A 10,083-nucleotide genomic window follows, 5' to 3' on the forward strand; every position below is an offset into this window, starting at 1 on the left:
CTGATCATGACAGTTTTGCCCAGCTGGTGGCAAATATCAGTTAGTGTTCCACTTTCACTAACTGGTATGCCTTCTGAATATAAAAGGAAGAAAGAAAATGGGCTTGAAAATGTCATCATTTCCTTTTCTGAAAGCACTGCATGAATGTGTCTTCGTCACACAGGAGTAAACTGCCACTGTTTGAGTTCTCAAAACTCACTAAAATTATCTTAGCATGCTGTATGCAGACAAAGCTTTTCAGTCAGTGATCAGTTATTCTCACTGAAGCGTTTTCCTTCCTTGGCTCTCAGCCACAGATTAATAGTCTGTAACCAAGCTCTGTCTCAAAAATGTCAAATTTAATTGAAAAAAGAAAATTGGAAAATAAAAAGTTATCTGGCTTAGCTCCTCTGGGTCCCACTCTTCCAAGCTTTTCAGGTTCCTCTGCTTCATTAACCAGCCCTGTGTTGGAAGGCTAAGACCTCACTGTCTCCACTGCAGCTTCTGCCTGGAGACCCTGGGGCACGATCTGGCTAGGGTGGCACAGGTAGAACCCAACAAGGTTCAGTTCTGGATTCCAGGCTGCACAGAGCAATAACAAAGGCCTTGTGTCCCCTCCCTGCTTTGCCCATAAGCTGAAGAAAAGCAATAGCGTGAGCTGTTGCATGGTTGAGCACATAGGCTGCCATCTGCACTGTTATGTCTAGGTCCTAACACTGTGCATCGCAAAGGGGGTTGGATCAGAAGGTGCCAAGTACAGAGGTACAAGCAGCAGAGCTCTTAAGAGAAGATGGTGGATGGAGTAGGACAAAAGTTTTCCCAAGAAACAAAGGGCTGAGCAGGAAGCATCTGGTTTAGAGCCTTCTGGTTTGCTGTGCTTCGGGTGAATCAAAGAGACAGTTGTGAAAGAGCTGGATGTCTGTCGTGGTAAGCTGGGAAACTGAGGAAGTGCTGATCCCAGCTCACCATGTAACTCTAGAATGGAGAGCTGGGAGCTGCCAGTTCCCACTGGTCTACAGAATTGCCTGCCTGGTCAATTTTACTACATGCACAACCTCTGAAACTTTTAGGAATGTCTAAACCACAATCCCATTCTTGTGTGAATTTACTGAAGAGCAGAACACTGAGTTTTTGGCTCAATTTCATGCTGGTAAAAACTGTCAAAACAGAGAAGTCTGTCTACGAAGCAGCTGTTTATAGCTGTTGTGAATGTGTACCAGTCCCAAGTTCTGTTTGACAAATAACATATGCCCTCAGATATCAAAGTTTTCCAATGCTTTTCTTTGAATTTGAGTCCAGCAGACTTAAGAATTCTTCTATCTTACAGCAAAGAAATTTGCTGTTATAGGAACTTGGTGTTAAGGTAATACTGCTTTGGCAGGAGAGAGGTTCATTATACAACAGGGTGCCACCCTGCCCTGGGAGGGCCTCTTCAGGTGGGCATTCATCTGGCTGCTGTATTTGGATGCCCGCAGAATCCAAATGAATCCCCATTTCTGTCCTGCAGGCAGAAAACTGTTTTGATCTAGCAAGTAGTATAGTGTTGATGATTACTTGTTCAGAGGGAGCACACACACAAGGCGTTTCAGTATTGTTTTTTAAAGTCATTATTTTGCCTGTAACATCTGCAAGAATTCTTACCATTCCTCTTCTGTGTTTTATCTCAGAGGGAGGTAAAATGCAGCAGAGAAACAGCTGAAGCCAAGTTAAAAATTGAATTCTCAGTCCAATGCAGGTGTGCAGTGAGTCCTTAGTATTTATGCATGTCATACACCTTCTCCTGTCTTCACATAGTGCTGCAAAATTGCAGAAGAGAAATTTATAGCAGGGGCCATTATTAGAACTTATTACTTGTCTGTTTACTCTTGAATGCGTTGTGCAGTACAGATAAAATTTTAAGGCACTAAGATTTGTGCGTATGGGGGATTCATTAAGAAAAGTGTTCATTTCCTTAGAATTCTCCCTTTTTTTAATGTATTTTTTGCAGCTTGATAATCTGATAGCTGTTCTCCATAAAGAGATGAGAACACTTGGTATAGACACAGGAGGTCACTCTTAGGTAATACATTCAGCAATGTAACCTGCATTTTCCTGGTGATATCTATGATATGGCTCTGTTGTTCCTGACAGACTTTTCCCCAGTCAGTCCTATTGAAGAGTGGAAGACTGTATTTCTGTTTGGAACCAAAACTGGAGAGGTAGGGAGGGTCCTCAACAAGGAGCCTTAGGTCTTTCTCCAGCATTGCCTGGAGCAAGGAGACCTGCCCTGGCAGGAACTAGGGCTTGTAGGACATTTTTAGCAGATGGAAGAGTGCCAGAACAGAGATAAGGCCCTCACCCATGTTCTGTACTCTCCGGCTGTCGCTGCCAAAATACTCTCTTCCTTTAGGACTCGAGGCTGTGCTGATTAGTGGTTAGAATAAGAGTGGGGTAATGAAGATCTCTTCACAACTCTGTTGTTTTGCCTTGGGCCAATTGCCTCACTTTCCTTATTCCTAGGTTTCCTAAGCTGTAAACTGTGAATAATCATATCTGCAACTTTGCAAAGTCCTTTCAAGAAGTTAAGCAATAGAAACTGAGAATTATCCATGAGACTTGTCTAGGACTGCCTTCCTGTACGCGGGCAATGGTTCTTCCCAGCGTGACAAACAGCTGCTGCCTGTCATGGATTCATTTTTTTTTTCAATGCTGCATATTACATCTCTTCTTCTAGAAGGAGATTTGTGACATTCACCTTTTTTTAGCTCTAAATGTTCTGATCGCTGTAAGTCTTGCGTGGTCTCCTCTCTTACTTAAGGGTGGTAAGGCTGAATGTTGCTAATAAAATCAGGCTTCCGCTTTTTAGCTTAGGCACAACAGTTTATGGCAGTTGATCTCAGGTGTTTTTTGTGAGAACAGACAACAGCCTGCACAGGCAACAGATGTGATCTGACACTTTTTCATAGATTTAGAGAACTTGCTGCTGGCTCCCAAGCAGTCTTCACATTCATGGAGGGCTTTTCAGTCACTTCTGGGAAATGCTGTATACCCATCAAAGCAAACAATTCAGCCAACACTCAGCATGAACCATCTCAGATTGGGGGGCAGCTCAAGTTTACACTAGCAAAAGTAGGATCACTTTTACAGAGGTTTGTTGGAAGAGACAGGTAAACTATCACAGATGGGCAAACTCTTTTCAGTAAAATAATTGTCCATCTCAAAGTAGCGCTAGACAGAAGTTGGAAAACACCACACAAATACTAGAAAAGACAAATAAAAGCCAGACTCCTCAAGAATATAATGTATTTTCAAAATTACACTGAAGGGCATTTACTGCCTACAGACATTTTTCAATTTGCATAACTTCATAGAGGCCATGAGAACAGTCTTCAGGCATTTATAGAGAAACACCAGTATGGAGTCTCTTAAAAGATTGGGGGAATAACCAAATAAAATTCATTTACATGACTACCTACCTTCCAAACGATTTAAATGTTAAGTATCCTAAAGTTAATTTGCAGTCCAGCTCAGCATTAGGTCTGTAAAGAATCTGTGATTGATCCTAGATCTCACAAAAGGGACCAGAGGAAATGAAAGTAGTTACCTGAAACTGCAGCTGTCTGAGGCAACAGGGATCTCCGTAGCCCCAGCCAGGTGACAGAAGCCACAGAAACAGATGGATTTACAAGATATCTTTGCAAGAGATAATGTGGTTATGAGTCAAGGTGACAGTTTGTGGTCTGCAACTGCAGTTACATCTGTATATTTGGGGTTGTGGGACAGTGTCAAATCCACCTCTGAAGAAGCAGGTCTAGTCGTTAGATGTTGCTGAGGATGTAAGAGTTATAAGGAGTGCCTTAGTTCAAGCAGTCTCAATTATACAAGCAATAATCTCTCAAGAGACTGGTATTTTCTTCAAGTTGCAATTAATTTTTTTTATCGGTATGCAAGACACACGTAAGGATTTGAAATCTCTTTCAAAATTGCTGGTTAGAGTAATAGCTACTTTCTTTATTAATTATTGGAGAAATAATGAATTCAATTCTCTTGCAGCTCTTTAATAAGGAAGTACAAGTTGTCTTTGAAGTACTAGCAGCCCAGTTATTCCTATGTTATTCTGACACAGCATGTACTCATCTTTCTTCAAGGCTTCAAGCCATTCTGTTTATCAAGCAAATCAGCAAATAAGTCAAAGCACAACTGTAAAACTGAAGCAGCCTTATCTGCAATACAGGAAATAGAATTCTGCTGCTATTTAATGGCACATGGGGCCATCAAAGAACAGTCTTTACCCAAATCAGATAAGTTTTACCAATAGAACAACTAATAGTAAATTATGGAGAAAGGTAAATGTACATGAAAGAGGAGGAAAAAGTCCCAGATTTCAAATCAAACATGCCTCTGCTGTGACATGTCACACTTTCAAAAAGAAATTTGCCAAAAGAACTGAATGAAAACAAAGCTAAAACATTCTTCTTTAACCCAAATGGAAACAGTGTTTATAAATCTTCAGGTATTCATAGGAGAGAAAGTATTCTTCTTGTTAAAGTGGAATAGTGAAAGAAAAGAAGTATAACTTATGCTTTTTAAGATAAGTCTGAAGCCTTGTCTACATGAAAATGTGTTGTTTGTTTTTAATTTTACCCCATTTATTCCTGTGATGATGCTAGTAGATTTAGAGAGTCTGCCCGCTCTGTTTACATTGGGTTAGTTCCCAATGAGTAATAGAGAGGTCCATAGAGCTCTGGACTTTCTCAAAGTAATTGCATACCATCCTGGGTGCCATGTCCCTCAGATTTTGCATTCAGGGACTTTTTTCACTGTTGGTTGTCTACAAGAACCTGCTATATTTATGAGTCTTGTGGCCAAATTCAAAAGGTCCCATGATTCCTCTGATAGTGTCTCATTGTTCATGTGGTTTTAATGATTTCACCATCATTTTCATGTTGCCTAAGGACATAACTGACCACTGTAAATCAGATAGTTATTACTATAGACAGGGTGAAGAATGCATGGTCTTGCAGCATAGATAATTTTGGATAAAGCTGAAACTGTGTTTACAATAGTCTCTATTGTATCATGTGAATACCATAAGAGATGAAGTGGGGGAAAAGCCATAGTGGGCTGCATCGAAGTTTCTTCTAGCAAAGTATCTTGTCCCTTGCACTGATCTAATAGTTATGCCAAGGGAAAAGTATAAGAATGGGGGAAGAATAGGATGACAGTTTTTCAGCATGTTCTTCCAGTTTATTTTGTGTGTTGTGAAGCATTTTCGTACTGATAGATTTTTTTTCTTTTGGTCAAGTGATGGGATGACTGACACAGGCAAAGGATCTCCTGCAAAATGTCAGTAACCAGCAGTGGCTGTGGAACAGCAGGGGCTGAAAGGCCATTCTGCTGAGTGCAGGTCATCTGAGAGTGCCTGTGGCACAAGGCCAGCTTAGGTTCCCTTTCAGTAGAGGAGAATGTCTGTCATCTGCCTTTCTGATATGTGGTCCTGAGAGCTTCTTGCTGGTTGCAGACCAGTTCAGTGCTGGCTTTTGAGGTGTTAGGGCTGTAGTCACTCGTGATAGCACTATTTAAGAGAGCACTCTACCCTCATTTTTGCAACACCAGGTGCTACAAAGGAGATGAAGTGATAGATTTGCAGGATTGTTATTCCAGTGAAACACAGAGGTTGCTGATGGGAGCTGGCTATCAGACCCTCCAATGTATTCAAATGCTTAACTCCCACTGAAATGGCCTGCTTATTTGTTCATGTGAAATTCCAAAGCATAGTCCAAAATTAAAGTTCTGATTTCATCTGTAGTGGAAGTTAATTAGCACATCTCAACTTGCCCACCAATATCACTTTCATTTGGTGTTAAGAGCAAGTTTAGCACTCAAGTATCTTTTTTTTTCATAGCAAACAGCCTGTGCTTATTATCATATTAAAGGAATGCCACTGGTTAAATCAAGCAATGAATATAAATAGCTGTATTACTGCCATCAAGCATCAGTGTTTATTTAGTGGATGTGAATCATGTGTGCCTCTTTGATCTGGCTTTGACTAAGCCGGTGCTGTTTTCATACAAAAAAGGTTATTTGCAAACACTGCAAGAGTATCATATACATTAAACATGGAACTAATCAATATGGAAGGCTCTCTGCTAGTTTGACAACCCTGTGTGCTGCCACAGTGTCTTTAAGTGTTTTGAATTTCTCTGTGAGTACCTGGGTCCCTGAAGACACTCTCAGCTCTTTCGTTTGGGCCAGAGAAGATCAAGATTGAAAACTGGGCCCCACTGAAATCAGTGGCCATAACATTCTCAGGTTCCCTTGAAGGGTACATATCTGGCAGCAGAGAGGACAGAAACAATCAAGAACAACACTGATTTATTTGTGCACTGGTTTGATTACAGTGCACGCAGCAGAGTATTTGAATGAGAAATTTGCTTGTGCGCAACCAGATAAGCAGATAGACTGAGACCTACTTGTGCTTACTACCCACACTGAACTTTTTGTTACTTTTTGCTAAAACGAAGCTCCCACGTTGAATTTTAAAACAGAACCTACATGCTTCCTTTTCGACAAACTATATGCAGACTGTTGTGTGCATTGGAAACGCAAATGAAAACCCATAGGTACTGCCAAAGTAATGTTATCACGGTCATTGTAATAAACAACTTAGAACGGGACTAATTCTGATGCCAAACATTAACCTGGGCAAAATAGCTGACAGGAATGGTGTTTATTCGGCCATGGGACATGACTGACCTCAAATGCTCTTCAATGAGGGAACTGGGGATGGCAAAGAAGTGGAAAAACTGTAGAAATACCCAAACAATTAGGTAATTTCTGACCCCTAAGTATGCATCCCTCCCTCCCTCAATTTCTGTTACTTTTGCTATAACACAAGGTCATACAAAAGTTTTAGCATTCAAAGTAAAGCTGGCCCTCAAGTATTTGGGCAAATTTAGTCTTCATTCCTACATTTGTAGCAAAGTCAGATTAGTTTTGCATCATTTAGGATTTCTTTGTTATCACTTAGTTTAATTTTAAATATCAATTTCCCATATATTTATCTTCAGGTGTTGCAGAAAATGAGTTTTTAAATAATTTGGAATGATAACTATATCAGGAAAGCACAGTGGACCAGTGAACTATTTATCTTTCAGTCTCTGATATTTTGTAGTGGACAAAATTACACTAACTTCCTCTAACGTAGGAAAAATTGTGAGAATTATTAGGATGAAAGTGAAATGGGGATAATTTTGAAAAGTGAAAAAGGGAAAAGCTATGTTGTGTTCTTTTGTAAGAGCATACATTCGTCATGTTAATGTTATGACGTTCTCTTGCCTGACCGTATTATTACATCAAAGATTTTGTCAAAGGAACCCAGTCAGAAAGGTTAAACAATGACGCAGAGAAGAATCTTTGAGGAAGCGGCAGAGATGTGGTTGTGGGATAATATCTTCCTGCTGGCTTCATCTAAAATCAGAATGGTTTATTCTTCACAGGGGCTAAATCTAGAACTGCAGAGGTGTGTGAGTCTTTGAGATTCTGGTACTTCCAGCTACAGTTACTATGAAGTGAGTAGATTTTACAAGTTTTCAGAGCTTAAACTGGGAAATAAACCAAACTGTTTATCCTAGCCCAGAAATTAGAAATATGAAGGCTGAGGGGAATAGACTGACCAAGTCTCACTTATTTTGAGGGATGTTCCTCGTATCGTTCAATGTTACCTGAATAAAGGGAAGGTGGGTCAATCAATCAACCCTTTGATTGACCCAATCAAAGTAATGTAGGTATTGATTGAAGCTGTTTTTCTCTGCACAATTCAGCCTGAGGAAATGTAATCTTTTATTATAAACTAAAGCAAAGCCTTAAGGTATGCATGGAACTACATACCTTAAATGAGAATCATGTGACTTCATGGTGCAAATTTAGCCTGTTAAAACATGACATTACCTCAGGCTTCTGCTTCTTGTACCTTTGTGTAGGTAAGGAAAAGGCACACATGGAAGAACATTTCTAAAAACAATGAATTAATAGCTATGTAGTTTGTTCTGTGTGTTACTGAACTGCTTCACTGACTGTAGAGATGGCAGTGTCTCAAATTGGGTGAGTACCTCCTCACCCCGATGGCAGACAACTGCTGTGCCTTGGAATTGGGTGTGGTCAGAATTCATCATAGTTTAGGTAGGAAAGAGGTGCTACAAACTCAGTCCATTTCTCAAGATATTCTGACAATGAAATATGTATCTCCAGTTCATTTGTTTAGTCAAAAGGTATTTCTGATGGAGGAAAAAAATACCTGGTTTTGAGTATTTGTTTCAATCCTCCTTAAAGTGGATTCCCTCCAAAGCTTTCCACCATGGTACCGAAGTTCAGGTTACAGTCCTAATGAATGCTGCAACAAGTGAAGCTGTTACAAAAGGTACCTTAAGAAACAGCCTTTTTCCTGCCTTATTCTTGATGATGGTGATATTGTGAAAGTTATCTCCAACCTTTACCCTCAGCACAGCTGCCAACCCCTCCATGTGCTTTGGCAGCAGCTTCAGTGGGATCTCAACTAAAACAGAGGAGAATTGGGGGGTATATGATGCAATGAGAGCATGTTAGTGCTCAGGCAGTGAGGCTGCTCACCTTGCCCCAATTCAGGTGCAGAGCCAAGTATTCTATAACATCGTAAAACAAACAGCAGAAACTGTTGGTCACAAAGATAAATATTTGCTACATTACAGAATCTTATCAGAGGGAATGTTTTCTTGCTGTTTGTTGGTGGGACTTTCCAGGAACTGAAGATACACAGGGTCAGCTTCGGTGGAACTGAGTTTCCACACTCAGTGTCTAATATTTGAAACCACAGCTTGCGTGCTCTCTCTCTCTTTCTGTCTAAACCATTTTGTTTCACTTCTTTAAAAACTCTGAGCTGTGGACAAGACATATATCTTTCATTTCCATCCATGCCTAATGTTTCTGAGAGCAGGTTTTGGCAATCATTTTAAAAAATATAGGATACCTTGTCTCTGGCCAGTAGAAGCCAGCCTGGACCTGTAAAAAATTAGATCCTCTTTACAAAGCATTTCTTAAGAAGACTGGATTATTTAGATGGGGATATAGATAATATGGATGACCAGGGCTGTAACTCTACAGTATATACTGTGTTAGGAAATAGCTATCTCTAATAGGGCCTTAGAATCTACAGAGAGGAATCCATTCAGGAATTAACAGCTTAATTTGACAATTTTTAAAAACAGAATTAGCCTAGTTTTCTGACAGGAGAGTACTCACTGTGGGTTTTGAACCAACTGGTTTGAACGCAGGAGTGTAGAAGTTTAAGCTTATTAAAGTCCAAGTAAGTCTATTGATAAGCCTGCAGAAGAAAGAATTTTAGTGTGAGCTTAACACTATTATACACCAAATAATCCATCTGTATGGAAGACTTCATGAGTACTCACCTAAGGCAAAAACTGAAGGCCAAGGCTGCACAATATTAGACACAAGAAACTCCAGCCAGAAACATCTGCACCACCTGTTGTGCTGCTCCGTGTCATTAAACATGTAGAAGTATAATAGCAAGCTTGTTTATTGCCTATCTGTCATGTCCCCTCATTACCATGGCATTTCATTTCCTGATGAGTCAACTGCCTGGTTAAAGAAGAGTTTAAAAAACTGTCTTTCAACCTAAAATACACATCACAGTCATTAAATCACTCAGGTCCAATTCCATAAATATTTCATTGCATGGAGTCTTTCTGAAGTCTCTGAGTCTCTACACACACACATGGCTCTCCCCACCGTATTTTATTGAAGGATTACATCTAAACAGGTAACTAGGCCCTGTCCCATGTGTTTGTTGAGCCAGTGGGAGTTCCTAGCTCAGGCGATAATGTCATATTGTATTTAGAGAGCTGAATATGTGACCAGACAGTGTTGTGCAAGGCAGTTCTGTAAGAAGTGTTTATATCACTGAATCATTACTGTTTGGGCCTGCCCATGGCATTGCGTTAATTCCCCTTAATAACCAATGTTTTCATGGTTTATTTCTGTGTGCTCTAAATACAGATCTCAAGAACATGTCTGAGGGAAATGGCTGTTGTAAGCATTTAATAAAACAGAGAAATAAGATTCTCATTTGAG

General features: G+C 40.1%; 1 long non-coding RNA gene across 2 annotated transcripts in view; it reads right to left on the bottom strand.

Moving 5' to 3' along the window:
• Window positions 1–9,656, bottom strand: part of LOC110358770 (uncharacterized) — a 34,836-nt gene extending 25,180 nt beyond the window's left edge. The window contains exons 1-3 of one of the 2 annotated variants that reach the window (XR_010472909.1): window positions 9,402–9,656; window positions 9,235–9,316; window positions 7,250–8,350 (exon numbers count right to left, since the gene is read on the bottom strand). This is a non-coding gene — a long non-coding RNA (uncharacterized LOC110358770). Of the gene's footprint in view, window positions 1–7,249; window positions 8,351–9,234; window positions 9,317–9,401 lie in introns of those variants that run through there. The other variant, XR_010472908.1, reaches the window with a different exon arrangement.
• Between the last annotated feature and the right edge of the window lie 427 nt (window positions 9,657–10,083).

This window comes from Columba livia, chromosome 5, assembly GCF_036013475.1.
Source record: "Columba livia isolate bColLiv1 breed racing homer chromosome 5, bColLiv1.pat.W.v2, whole genome shotgun sequence".
Classification (NCBI taxonomy): domain Eukaryota; kingdom Metazoa; phylum Chordata; class Aves; order Columbiformes; family Columbidae; genus Columba; species Columba livia.